General features: G+C 36.7%; 1 non-coding gene across 1 annotated transcript; it reads right to left on the reverse strand.

Annotated features, from left to right (window-relative positions):
- Positions 1–13,571: 13,571 nt before the first annotated feature.
- On the reverse strand, positions 13,572–13,647 carry TRNAI-GAU (transfer RNA isoleucine (anticodon GAU)). Its single transcript has one exon. It is a non-coding gene; the product is annotated as a tRNA-Ile (tRNA).
- Between the last annotated feature and the right edge of the window lie 281 nt (positions 13,648–13,928).

Here is a 13,928-nt window from a genome sequence, read left to right on the forward strand (position 1 = left end):
GTCAGGCTTTGCATCACATATTTTAAGATAACTTCATACTGCTTTATATAGTGACTGCACCCATTTGCATGGATGGGCCTGGAGATTATTATGCTATGTGAAATAAGCCAGGCAGAGAAAGTCACATGCCATGTTATTTTGCTTATATGTGGAATCTAATGAACAAAAATAGAGATAGACTCATAGATACAGAAAAGAGACTGACAGCTGTCACAAGAGAAGAGGATTTGGGGCTGCGTGGAAAAGGTGAAAAGATTAAGAAAAGAAGAAAAAACTCATAAACACAGGTAATAGTGTGATGATTACCAGAGGAAAAGGAGGGTTGAGGAGGTAGAAGAGGGTAAAGAGGGGGATAAATGGTGATGGAAGGAGACTTGACTTGGGGTGGTGAACACACAATACAATACACAGGTGATGTATTATAGAATTGTACACCTGAAACCTATATAATTTTATTAACCATTATCACTCCAATAAATCCAATTAAAATAAATAAATGCATAAGTAAATAATAATGTAGAAAAAAATCAAAAGCTTATTTAATTTATGTTTCTAATTTCTCTTCTGCACTTATGGACGAGTGCCTATGCCATCTAACTAACCTAATTTAGGATGTCTGTGTGTAGTTATGGTAGAGGTAAGGAGGTTAGAAAAGCCAACTATATTGCCTGATCAGGCGGTGTTGCAATGGATGGAACACTGGACTAGAATGCAGAGGACCCAGGTTCAAAACCCCAGGGTCACTGGCTTGAGCACAGGCTCACCAGCTTGAGTGAGGGGTCACTGGATTGATTGTGGGATCATAGACATGACTCCATGGCCACTGGCTTGAAGCCCAAGGACACTGGCTTGAAGCTCAAGGTCTCTGTCTTGAGCAAGGGGTTACTCTCTCTGCTGTAGCCCCCCTGTCAAAGCACATATGAGAAAGCAATCACTGAACAACTAAGAAGCTGCAACAAAGAATTGATGCTTCTCATATCTTTCCCTTCTTGACTGTCCCTCTTTCTGACTCTCTCTATACATATATCTGTCAAAAAAAGCCAACTATTTGATTCTCTTTTTATCCTCCTATAACCTGAGCACACCCTCCCGCAACATACACATACATACTTCCAATTGTGCACCATTTACTCTGTTATGTTATAAGAATTTCCTGTTTTTTTCCTTCTTAAAGGGAAGAAGTTTGCATTAATATGCAAGCTTTTTTTTTGACAGAAAGTCAGAGGTACAGACAGACAGAAAGGGAGAGAGATGAGAAGCATCAATTCTTCATTGAGGCACCTTAGTTAGTCATTCATTGCCTTCTCATATGTGCCTTGACTGGAGGGTTACAGCAGAGTGAGTGACCCTTTGTTGAAGCCAGCAACCTTGGGCTCAAGCTAGTAACTGTGGGTTTCAAGCCAGCAACCTTTGGGCTCAAGCCAGCTGCCATGGGATCATGTCTATGATCCTATGCTCAAGCCAGCAACCCCACACTTAAGCTGGTGAGCCTGTGCTTAAGCCGGATGAACCCACACTCAAGCTGGTGACCTCAGGGTTTTGAACCTGGATCCTCCATGTCCCAGTCAGATGCTCTATCCACTGTGCAACCACCTGGTCAGGCAAGCAAAACAAGCTTTTAAGAAAATTAATTTTAGAATGAAAAAAGATAAATATAGCCTACAGATGAAAGCACAACAATAGGTGGAACAGCAAAGGGGCTACATGATTAATCTTTTTCTTCTTAGAGCAGCATTTTTGATACTGTTCTAGTTGTTTTAGGTCAAATAACGGACAACAGACTCCCAATTGCTCTGTGCTGTTCATTCTGTCTTCTTGATAAAGCCATGAAGACTATGGTTTTGGTGGAACCTGGAATTCCTAACAGAAGCATAGTCAAATGTAGTTGAAAAATGGGTCTGTAAATATCTATACAGCAGTGATTTTCAACCTTTTTCATCTCTCATGGTATACATAAACTAATTACTCAAATTAAATAGGTATAATTTTGATTCATTCACACTGAATGGCTATTGTTGTGTTGGCTATTGTCATGATTTTATTTATTTCTTAATTAATTAATTAATTATATTCAACAGTCTAAGTGAAAAGAGGTCAATTCTGCTGAATAAATAGTCAGGTATTGCAAGTTTTCAAAATTCTTGCACCACACTGGTTGAAAATCGCTGGTATAGACACATGGAAACGTGTGCACATGTCTTCCTTTATTTTGTTTATTGTGCCATCTGTGTATAACCCCTCAGTGTATAAATTAGTTTAACATTAATTAAAATGTATTATGCCTCATACAATGATATTAATATGCCAGGCTTCAGTTTTCACTGTTTCAGGAAAGGTCTATAAAAAAGAGAAATGAGGGTGGTAGGGTAATGGAAGGAGACTTGACTTAGGGGGGGTGAACACACAATGTGGTGTACAAAGATGTGTTGTGGAATTGTGCGCCTGAAACCTTTATAATATTGTTATATGCTAACAAATTCAATAAAAGGAATAATAAAGTTAAAAAACAAAACAAAAAAACCCCACATTTTTATATGGTTAAATGGGGAAAATCAAGCACTAAGAGAATAGGGGGGAAAAAAAGTACAAAACAAAACAAAAAAATACATCTTGCCCTGCTCATCTTTTTCACCCTGTCTCTGTTACATTCATACACAGATATACACACGCAGCACACAAAAACCCCTTTTCTGTTGACTTTACTTGAGTCTTTTTAGTAGCTTCCTGTTGCCTTTGGGAGGAACTCTGAATACTTCAGCCTGGTTTTTGTGGCCTAACATAAACTGGTCCTGCCTAATCTATCCAAATCAGTCTCTTTTTGCTCCCTAACAGATATTCTTCACTTCAGGTCCGCATCCTCACTTCTTCCTGTTCAATTAATGTTTAGTCTCTCTATCTCATTCTTCATGGTCTATCTATAGCCTTTTTACCTATTTTCAGTAAGTCACTTTTTCTTTTGCCTCCATGATTGTGCTTGAGAACTATTTCATCCCATAGTAATCTTCCCTTTTGCTGAGACCTTAGAGAACCTGTAGTTTTAGAATATTCTCAATCATGCTATTGCAGTACCAATTTTGAAATGTTTTTTAAATTTGTTAATAAGTTTATTTTGTGAGGGATTGTGTGTGTGTGTGTGTGTGTGTGTATAAAAGTGGATTAGTTCTATAATAGACATCCCTTTTAATCATCTGTATTCAGATAGATACAAGTTCTTGGGTGGCAGAGAAGGGCTGGAGCTATCAGAATCCTGAATACTTCTGTATGATTATATTAAGCATGTGAAGATTCATTTATATGTTCATTCAAGAAATATTTATTGAGTTCCTACACCATTCCAAGTATAGAAAATATTATTATGTATGTTGTATAAGTGAAAATATTTGAGAACTGGTCACTTATACCACACAGTTTGGCAATTAATTATATATTACCTTATATTAGATCCTAATTGTTTCTTGGGGTTAAGTTTTATTTCCTCAGCTCCAATTGAAGCTTTTTGCAGTCAAAGAAGTCTATTCTAATTCTCTGCAGGAATTAAGATAGGAAAGAGCAATATGTATGTGAATGCTTCATAAGTACCAGTGATTGGTTAAAATATTATTAGTGACAGACAAAAATATTGGGAAATTGAAGTGTACAAAAAAACAAAACAAAAGGAGAAGCTGATATTTATAGTGTCTATTTAGAGTGATAAACTATTAAGTTATTACTCCAGATTTTTAAAATTTTATTTTTAATCTCTAACTGAAATTACATTAACTAATGAAAAAGATTTTTAGTCTGAATTTTCTAGGGAGCTCAATTACTAATTTTTATATAACTAAAACTGACAGTTTAAATATTTAAAAATATATACTTAGAAAATAAACTGAGTATAGGTAGAAGCACGACTTAAAAATAAAGTGTATAATTTTCTAATAAGTTGAATTAGAACACTTGAAAGAACCAGAGAATTTTAAAGTCAGAAGAAAATTTAGCAAATATCTATTTGAAATCATTTTACATATGAGGAAGTTGAGATACAGTCAGGATTAGGACTTGTACAAGGTCACACAGTCTGGGTACAAAATGAATGGTCTCAGTTTTCTGGATGCACATGGATGGCTCCAGTACCCTGGATTTTATTTGTTAATAGTGGCAGAAGCACAAAATAATAACATGAGTATGTGATTATTACCTGGGAAATAACCTGCAAAATGACAAAGCTGACACATTCATCGACATAGCAAATTATAAGTGACAAATTATTTACCATTTTTTCTGGCCAGATGGTGAAAAATGAAAAAAAAAAGGTAATAAATGATTTTGAAGTGATCAATGTGGAGCTGGCCTCCTGAAGAGGACAAGAGCTAGCAAGTCCCAGGCTTCTTACTTAATCACACTTAATTATATACTATTTCCTAAACGATTTTTGAACACATGAACAAGAAACCATTTTTTAAAAAAATTATTAAATTTTATTTAGAAAATTAACTTTAACAGAGTGACATTGAACAGTAAGAGTACATAAGTTTCAGGTGAACATTTATACATATTTCCATAACATTTGAACTGTTGATTTATGTTGTATAACCATTATTCAAGGTAAAATCATTTTCTGTCACCTTAGATTTGCCCCTTTAAACTCACCCCTCACCACCTTCCCCACTCCATTCATTCAAGTCCCCTTTCTCCATGTTACAACCACTTCACTTTTATCTATGTCCATAAGTCTCAGTTTTCTATCCCACCTATGTGTGAAATCATACAGTTCTTAACTTTTTCTGATTTACTTATTTTACTCAGTATAATGTTCTCAAGGTCCATTAATGTTGTTATAAATGTCACTATGTCATTGTTTCTTATAGCCATATTATTCCATTGTATATATGCACCATATTTTCTTTTTGTTTTAAAAAATATTTTACTTATTCACTTTAGAGAGGGAGGGGGGATAGAGAGAGAGAGAGAGAGAGAGAGAGAGAGAGAGAGAGAGAGAGAGAGAGAGAGAAGGACAAGGGGAAAGGAGCAGGAAGCATCAACTCTTATATGTGCCTTGACCAGAAAAGCCCTAGGTTTTGAACTGGTGACCTCAACATTCCAGGTCGACTCTTTATTCACTGCACCACCACAGGCCAGGCTGTACCACATCTTCTTTATCCAGTCCTCTATAGAGGAACACTTTGGTTGTTTCCATGTCTTGGCCATTGTCAATAATGCTGCAAAGACCATGTGGGTGCATGTGTCTTTATGTACCAGTGTTTTTAGGTTTTCAGGGTAGATACCTAGTAGAGGGATTGCTGGGCCATATGGTAATTCTTCAGTTTTTGAGGAACCATCATAATTTCTTCCATAATAGTTGTGCTAATTTGCATTCCTAGCAGCAGTGAATGAGGGTACCTTTTTCTCCGCAGCCTCTCCAGCCCTTATTACCTGTCTTATTGAAAACAGCCAAGCTAACAGGTGTGAGGTAGTATCTCTTCATAGTTTTGATTTGCATATCTCAAATAGCTAGTGAAGATGGACATCCTTTCATATACCTATTGGCCTCCTGAGAGAAGTGTCTGTTCATGTCCTCTCCTCATTTTTAATTGGATTGTTTTCTTGTTGCTGTGTTTTGTTAGTTCTTTATATATTTTTGATATTAACCCCTTATCTGAGCTGTTGTCTGCAAATATCATCTCCCATTTAGTTGGCTGCTTACTTGTTTCATTTTTTGAATGTTTGGTAGAATTCACTATTGTAACCATCTGGTCTTGGGCTTTTGTTTTTGGAAAAGTTTTTTTTAATAAATAAATTTTTATTAATGTTAATGGGGTGACATCAATAAATCAGGGTACATATATTCAAAGAAAACATGTCCAGGTTATCTTGTCATTCAATTATGTTGCATACCCATCACCCAAATTCAGATTGTCCTCCGTCACCCTCTATCTAGTTTTCTTTGTGCCCCTCCCCCTCTCCCTTCCCCTCTCCCCCCTTCTCTCTCATGCCCCCTCCGGTAACCACCACACTCTTGTCCATGTCTCTTAGTCTCGTTTTTATGTCACACCAATATATGGAATCATGTAGTTCTTGGTTTTTTCTGATTTACTTATTTCACTCCATATAATGTTATCAAGATCCCATCATTTTGTTGTAAATGATCCAATGTCATCATTTCTTATGGCTGAGTAGTATTCCATGATATGTGCCACATCTTCTTTTTTTTTATTAATTTTACTAAGGTGACATCAATAAATCAGGGTACATATGTTCAAAGAAAACATGTCCAGGATATCTTGTCAATCAATTATGTTGCATACCCATCACCCAAAGTCAGATTGTCCTCCGTCACCCTCTATCTAGTTTATTTTGTGCCCTTCCCCCTCCCCCTTTTCCTCTCCCTCCCCCCCTTAACCACCACACTGTTATCTATGTCTCTTAGTCTCGTTTTTATGTCCCACCTACGTATGGAATAATGCAGTTCTTGTTTTTTTTTTCTGATTTACTTATTTGATAATTGTTTCTATTTCCTCCCTGCTTATCGGTCTATTTAGGCTTTCCACTTCTTAGTGGCTCAGTTTAGGAAGATTTTATTGTTCTAGAAATTAATCCATTTCCTCTAGGTTGATAAAATTGTGGCATATGATCTTTCAAAATATTCTTCTATGATCTTCTTTATATCTATCATTTTTTGTGGTACTTTCTCCTCTTTCATTTTGGGTTTTGTGTATATGAGTCATTCCTCTTTTTTCTTTGGTGAATCTAGACAGTGATTTGTAGATTTTATTGATCTTTTCAAAGAACAAGCTCTTTCTTGTATTCACTTTTTATACTTTTTTTTTGTCCTCTGTTTTATTTAATTCTGCTCTTAATTTTACTATTTTCTTTCTTCTGCTGACCTTGGGTTGCCTTTTTCTTCTTTTTCTAGTTCTTTAAGGTGTAATATTACATTATTTATTTGGGATCTCTCTTGTTTCTTGATATAAGCTTGTAGTGATATAAATTTTCCTCTTATTATTATGTTCACTGCATCCCAGAAATTCTGATATGTCATGTTGTCATTTTCATTTGTCTGTATATATCTTTTGATATCTACTTTTATTGGTTCTTTGATACATTTTTTAAAAGTATGTTGTTTAGTTTCCACATTTTTGTGGGTTTTTTTACTTCCTTTTTATAATTGAATTCTAATATCAAAGCCTTACAGTAAGAAAATATGCTTGATATAATTTCAATCATCCTGATTCTGTTGATGCTAGTTTTATGGCCCAACATTTTGGATATGCTTGATAATGTTCCATGTACACTAGAGAAGAATGTAAAATCTGACATTTTTCTGATGAAATGCACTATAAATGTTTATTATGTCCATTTGGTGCAGAGTGTCACTTAAGGCTAATATTTGTTTGTTGATTTTCTGCTTGGATGATCTACCTCAGGGGTTGGGAAAATTTTGGCTGAGAGAGCCATGAATGCCACATATTTTAAAATGTAATTCCATGAGAGCCATAGAACGACCCATGTACGTTACGCATTATCCAATAAAAATTTGGTGTTGTCTGACTGCCTCCCCATTTCCAGCTTCAGAAAAATACAAAAAAAAAAAAAAAAAGAAAAAGAAAAAGAAATGTTGTGTCTTCTCAATGCAATGCCCCTTTATCATTATGAAATGACCATCTTATTCTCTGGTTACCATTAAGTCTTGAAGTCAGTATTGTCAAATATGGTTATGGCTAAACCTGCTTTTCTTTGGATATTATTTGCCTGGAGAATCGTTTTCCAACCTTTTACTTTGAATTTGATTTTATTCCCGAAGTTTAGATGTGTTTCTTGAAGACAATATATGGTTGGATTTTGCTTTTTGATCCAATCTACTACTCTGTGCTTTATTGGTGAGTTCAGTCCATTTACATTTAGGGTAATTATTGACACTTGAGGTTTTTCTATAGCCACTTTATGTTTTGTTTTCTGGTAGCTCTGTCTTGTTTGGCTCTTCTCTTGTTTTGTTTCTGTCAGTTGATTTTGTTTGGTGGTATTCCATTCTTTTTCTCCCTGTTTCTTCTTTATTAACCTGTGTTTTTCAGTGGTGACTTTTTCATAGGTGGTTATCATTAGGTTAAGAAAAAAATGTTCATATGTACCAGAGACCTTTGTCATATGAGCTTCTGCACTCCATCCTCCTTTGCTAGTGCAGATCTTTATTCTCTCCCCTTTTATGTTATTGTTGTCACGGATTATCCTTGTTTTTATTGTGACCTTTCTGGAGATTTTACTTGTAGTATTGATTTGTTTTGTTCTTTGTGTCTGGTCAGATAACCCCATGTGTATTTCTTGCAATGGGGGATTTCTGCTGATAAATTCCCTCAGCTTCTGTTTGTTGGAAAATTTTTTTATTTATCTTTTGTATTTGAAGGATAACTTTGATAGATATAATATTCTTGGCTGGTAATCCCTATCTTTCAGTACTTTGAATATTTGGGTTCACTTTCTTCTGGCTTTTAGAGTTTCTGCTGAGAAGTCTGTTGATACCCTAATGGACTTTCCTTTATATTCTATCTTCTTGTTTTCCCTAGCTGCCTTAAAGGTTCTTTCTTTGTCATTGATTTTTGACAGTTTTATTATGATGTGCTTTGGTGTAGGTCTGATTGGGTTGTGAGAACTTGATGTTCTCTTTGCTTCTTGGATTTGAAGCTCTATATCTTTCCATTGGCTTGGGAAATTTTTATCAATTATTTGTTTGAATAGGCTCTCCATTCCCTTTTCCCTCTCTTTTACTTCTAATATACCATTCTTTTCTTTTATATAGAGACAGAGGAAGTCAGAGAGAGGGATAGGTAGGGACAGACAGACAGGAATGGAGAGAGATGAGAAGCATCAATCATTAGTTTTTTGTTCAAACACCTTAGTTGTTCATTGATTGCTTTCTTATATGTGCATTGACTGTGGGGCTACAGCAGACCAAGTAACCCTTGCTTAAGCCAGTGACCTTGGGTCCAAGCTGGTGAGCTTTGCTCAAACCAGATGAGCCCATGCTCAAACTGGTGACCTTGGGGTCTTGAACCTGTGTCCTCCACATCCCAATCTGAATGCTCTATCCACTGTGCCACCGCCCAGTCAGGCTATACCCATTATTCTTATATTTCTCTTTCTGATAGAGTCATTCAATTCTTATAGGGCTCTCTCATTTTTTTTTCCTTTGTGAAAGAGACAGAGAGAGAGAGAGAGGAATGTATAGGGACAAACAGATAAAAAGGGGGAGAGATGAGAAGCATCAGTTCTTTGCTGCAACATCTTAATTGTTCATTGATTACTTTCTCATATGTACTTTGACTGGAGATCTACTGCAAAGCAAATGACCCTTTGCTCAAGGCAGTGACCTTGAGTTTCAAGCCTGCAACTTTTGGGCTCAAGCTAGTGACCATGGGGTTATGTCTACAACATGATTTCAGGACTGGGTTCTCTAAGTTCCAGTTCAATGCTCTATTCACTGTACCACCACCTAGTCAGGCTGTGATTGATTTTTTAGAATTTTATTATAATGTGCCTTGTAGTAGATCTACTTGGGTTCTGGTAACTTGGCGTTCTGTTTGCTTCTTGGATTCGAAGCTCCAACTCTTTCTATAGGTTTGGGAAATTCTCATCAATTATTTGTTTGAATAGGCTTTCCATTCTTTTCTCTCTCTCTTCTTCTGCTGATAAACTCATTATTTTTATATTGATTTTTCTGATGCAGTCAGACAATTCTTGTAAAGCTCTTTCGGTTTTTTTTTAAAGTCACAAATCTCTCTCCTCTACTCTCTTTAGCATCTTTAGATGCCTGTCTTCAATATCACTGCACTGATTCTTTCCTCTGTCTGGCTTGTTCTATTACCTAAATTTGCTACCTCAGTCTTCAATTCATGTATTAAGTTCTTTATCTCTGTGTTTAAAATGTCAATCTCTTTGGTGAGGTATTCATTAATTTGTTTTCTGAGCTCATTACATTGCCTATTAATGTCTTTTCATTTCTCATTGAGTATTTTTAGAACTTCAATTTTGAATTCTTTATTATTTAACTACAAGACTTCATGTGATTGAGATTTTTTCTGAAGATTTAATTTTTTTTTCTGAGACATATTTATGTCTTGTTAGGCATAGTATTTGATTTATTCTTCCTTAGTGTTATTTGTGAGTGGTATTGCTAAGAAGCCTAACAAAAACCAACTAAAAAATTGAAAAAATTAAAAAATACTATAAAAATGTAAAAATTTTAAAAATTATGATATGTAAGGAAGAAAAACAACAGGAATAAAGATCAAAAGCAAACAAAAATCAAAATCAAAACACCCACAAAAATAAAAATATAAACATTCAGAAATAAAAAAGAGAGAAAAGAATAAGAAAAGAAGAGGAAAAATGGGGAAGGAATAAAAGAAAAATAAATTTTGGTTTTGAGAGGTTTCTTTCAGTAGGTATCACTGTATTACAACTTTTAGCACTCTGAAGTTCCTGGGTTGTCCCCTGAGATGTTGCTGTCACAATGATGTAGGCAGTGCTGCAGTCACTTTGGTAGGTAGGGCTTGTTGTGAGGGCTTTTGGGCTTCTGCCTTATGGCTTTGGGCTTTACTGTTTTGGTTTTCAGGCTTTCCGGCTTTTCCAATGATGATCTTAGGCTTCCAGGCACTCCTTTCCATGTCTCAACAGACCTGGGAACCAGATGTGGAGCATCTCTGTTCTTCAGGGCAGATGGTGGCTTTGGAGAGCAAGCTCTTGGGTTTATCTCTGCCACTCTTGGTACCATGAGGTAAGGGAGGCAGCATCTAGGAGGTTGGGGGCCTCTCTTTAGCTTTCTCTGTCTCTGCCAAGTACAGGCTGCAGACAGACAATGGGAACACTGCCTGTGACCCCACACTTTGGTTGCTTTGATTTATCTCCGAGACTCTCTGCCTCTCTGTCTCACCACTCCTCCCAGCAGACGGAGACCCAGTCACTTCGAGTTTTCCTCTCCATACTCCTCAGACAAAATCCAGAGAGCCTGAACTTCCCTCCTTCTTGTAGTCTGACAGAGAAAAAAAATCCCAGTCACTCCAAGTTTGTCTCTTCTTCTCTCCAAAGCCCATCACAATTGTGTCTTGTCTTCTGCCCCCCTTTTCACCCTGTCCCATCTTTAGTCCATTTGTTGCTTGAATCTTTCAGGCACGTCTGTGAGTCCACCTGGGTTTTTTTCATTGCATTATAGTTGTTTAATTTGTTGAAATTTTAAGGGTAGAGTTCAGGAATATCTCTCATGTCATTATTCTGACTGGAACCATTTTAAAACTAAGAAAGTACATCATTCTTATGGTTTTCAGGATAAATCTGTGTTAATTCATTTTTTTGCATTATGTATCCCAAACATCAACAGAAATGTATTCTTGTTTTCATTATCTAGTTAATAATTATTTTCCCTTTTAATTATAGCCTGTATTCTGCTCTTACACTGTATTCCAGTCTGTTACAGTATTTACTAAAGAGTAACTTTTGATGTAAAAGGTACTAGGATTGTACATTATTTTAATTATTTTGATTGTTGAGATATGATTATATACATGGGCTGTGTTATTAAGAGAAAATCTGATACCAACAGGGTTTTCCTCTGAGGAAACTCATGAACCTTTTGGAAGTAGGTTGGACCTTGGAGAGCATCCAATGCAGTGTTTCCCTGAATGTGAAACTTTGCTCTTTGACATACTGTCTCTGGAATGTCACCAGTTAAAGAAGTTCCTTATCAATTCAGTTTTGGAAACACTCAAAACAATTTGTTTTCTTCTTTGTTCTCAATCTATGTAAGTACACTTGAGGGTTTTGAGAAGCATTGCAGTAAAGAAACCTGCTTAACTCTATCCAGTGTTGCATTCATTTCTTCTCATAACATTTACTAACATCTCAGTAAATAAGATTATTGATCGATACACTAGAAAATAACAGATTTAGTCAATCTTATTTACTGATTAGAAAACCTGGAATCTATGAGAGAAAGTGACTTTCCCAAGGTTTCTATCCCCTTTGTAGCAGAATTGGGGCAATACATCAATCTTTTTTTTTTTTTTTTTGGTTTATTTGTTTTTGTAGATGCAATATAATTTAGCACCTTTGATCTAAGGGTATAATTTTGAGGGTAACAATAGGATAAGTGCTACTGTTTTCCTATTTTACCCTTTTACTTCCCTTTTTATATGTTATAGATTTCTTTCTCATGCCATCTTTCTCTAAAGCACTTACAATGACATTCATCATATAATGCCTTTTGGTCATTTAAATTTTTTCATCAATGTTACAGGCAATAAACTCTGATCTATACCTGTTGATTATGTGATTTTCCTAGTTCTTTACATGGCTAAATCTTTGTCACTCTTCAATTCTCAGCCTAAATGCTAACTCTACAGTGAGGCCTTTCCTGACCATTCTAAGTTGTCTTTTTTCCTCCCACAATCAATATTCTTTATTGTAACACTATGCTCCTTTCTCTTTTGACACTACACAGTTGTAAATATCTTAGCTATTTTGCTCACCATGTATTCCCAGCATAGTGTCTGGTCCCTAGTAGGTACTGAATATATATTTATCGAATGGATGAATAAAACAAGGAACTAAAACTGTCTCTGTTAACAGTTTCTATTTGATAAGGGCACCTCTCCTCACTTTCCTTGGACATGTTTTTTTTTATATAACATTTGTTTTTCATTTAAGGATCCACTGGGTGATTTGTGGGATTCCTAAACCATTAAAGTGACATGATTTGCCTGCACATTCTATACCAGTGGTCCATTCCTTTTTAAATCAAATAACATCATTTATTTCACTTACTACAGTCAAAATGTGATTCAGTATTCCCTAAAGAGAGACTTTAATATTTCTAGACATTGAGTGGGGGTGGTTTTGTGAAAACATTTCTCAGGAAGGTAACAGATAAAATAAGATTTCTCCAACACGAAAATGAAATATTTTGATTGATGTGGTATATCAAATTACTGTTCAAAAATATCTATGTACTCCTCCCAACTCCATGCTATGAGTACATCTACCCATCCCCTTGACTTTCAACTCAATTATATGACTTGCTATAGACAGCAGAATGTTAACAAATGTGAGGTGAGCAGACACATAAAATATGCTTGTGTTTCTTGTGTTTCTGCTCTCACCATAAGAAATCTAGCCTTCAGAATGGGTCCCAGAATAAATATACTTAAGCAAATCCAATCTTTTTGGGAAAGATAGGGACAGACAAACAGACAAAAAAGGAGAGAGATGAGAAGCATCAATTCTTTTTTTTTTTTTTTTTGTATTTTTCTGAAGCTGGAAATGAGGAGAGACAGTCAGACAGACTCCCGCATGCGCCCGACCGGGATCCACCTGGCACGCCCACCAGGGGCGACACTCTGCCCACAAGAGGGTGATGCTCTGCCCCTCCGGGGCATCGCTCTGCCACGACCAGAGCCACTCTAGCACCTGGGGCAGAGGCCAAGGAGCCATCCCCAGCGCCCGGGCCATCTTTGCTCCAATGGAGCCTTGGCTGCGGGAGGGGAAGAGAGAGACAGAGAGGAAGGAGGGGGTGGGGGGTGGAGAAGCAAATGGGCGCTTCTCCTATGTGCCCTGGCCGGGAATCGAACCCGGGTCCCCCACACATCAGGCCGATGCTCTACCACTGAGCCAACTGGCCAGGGCGAGAAACATCAATTCTTTGTTGAGACACCTTAGTTGTTCATTGATTGCTTTCTCATATGTGCCTTGACTGGGGAGCTACAGCAGAATGAGTGACCCCTTGCTCAAGCAAGTGACCATGGGTTCAAGCTATGACCTTGAACTTCAAGCCAGCGACTTTTGGACTTAAGCCAGTGATCATGGGGTCATGTCTACAATCCCACACTCAAGCCAGTGATCCTGCACTCAAGCTGGTGAGGCTGCACTCAAGCCAGATGAGCCCATGCTCAAGCCAGATACCTTGG

This window comes from Saccopteryx bilineata, chromosome X, assembly GCF_036850765.1.
Source record: "Saccopteryx bilineata isolate mSacBil1 chromosome X, mSacBil1_pri_phased_curated, whole genome shotgun sequence".
NCBI lineage: Eukaryota > Metazoa > Chordata > Mammalia > Chiroptera > Emballonuridae > Saccopteryx > Saccopteryx bilineata.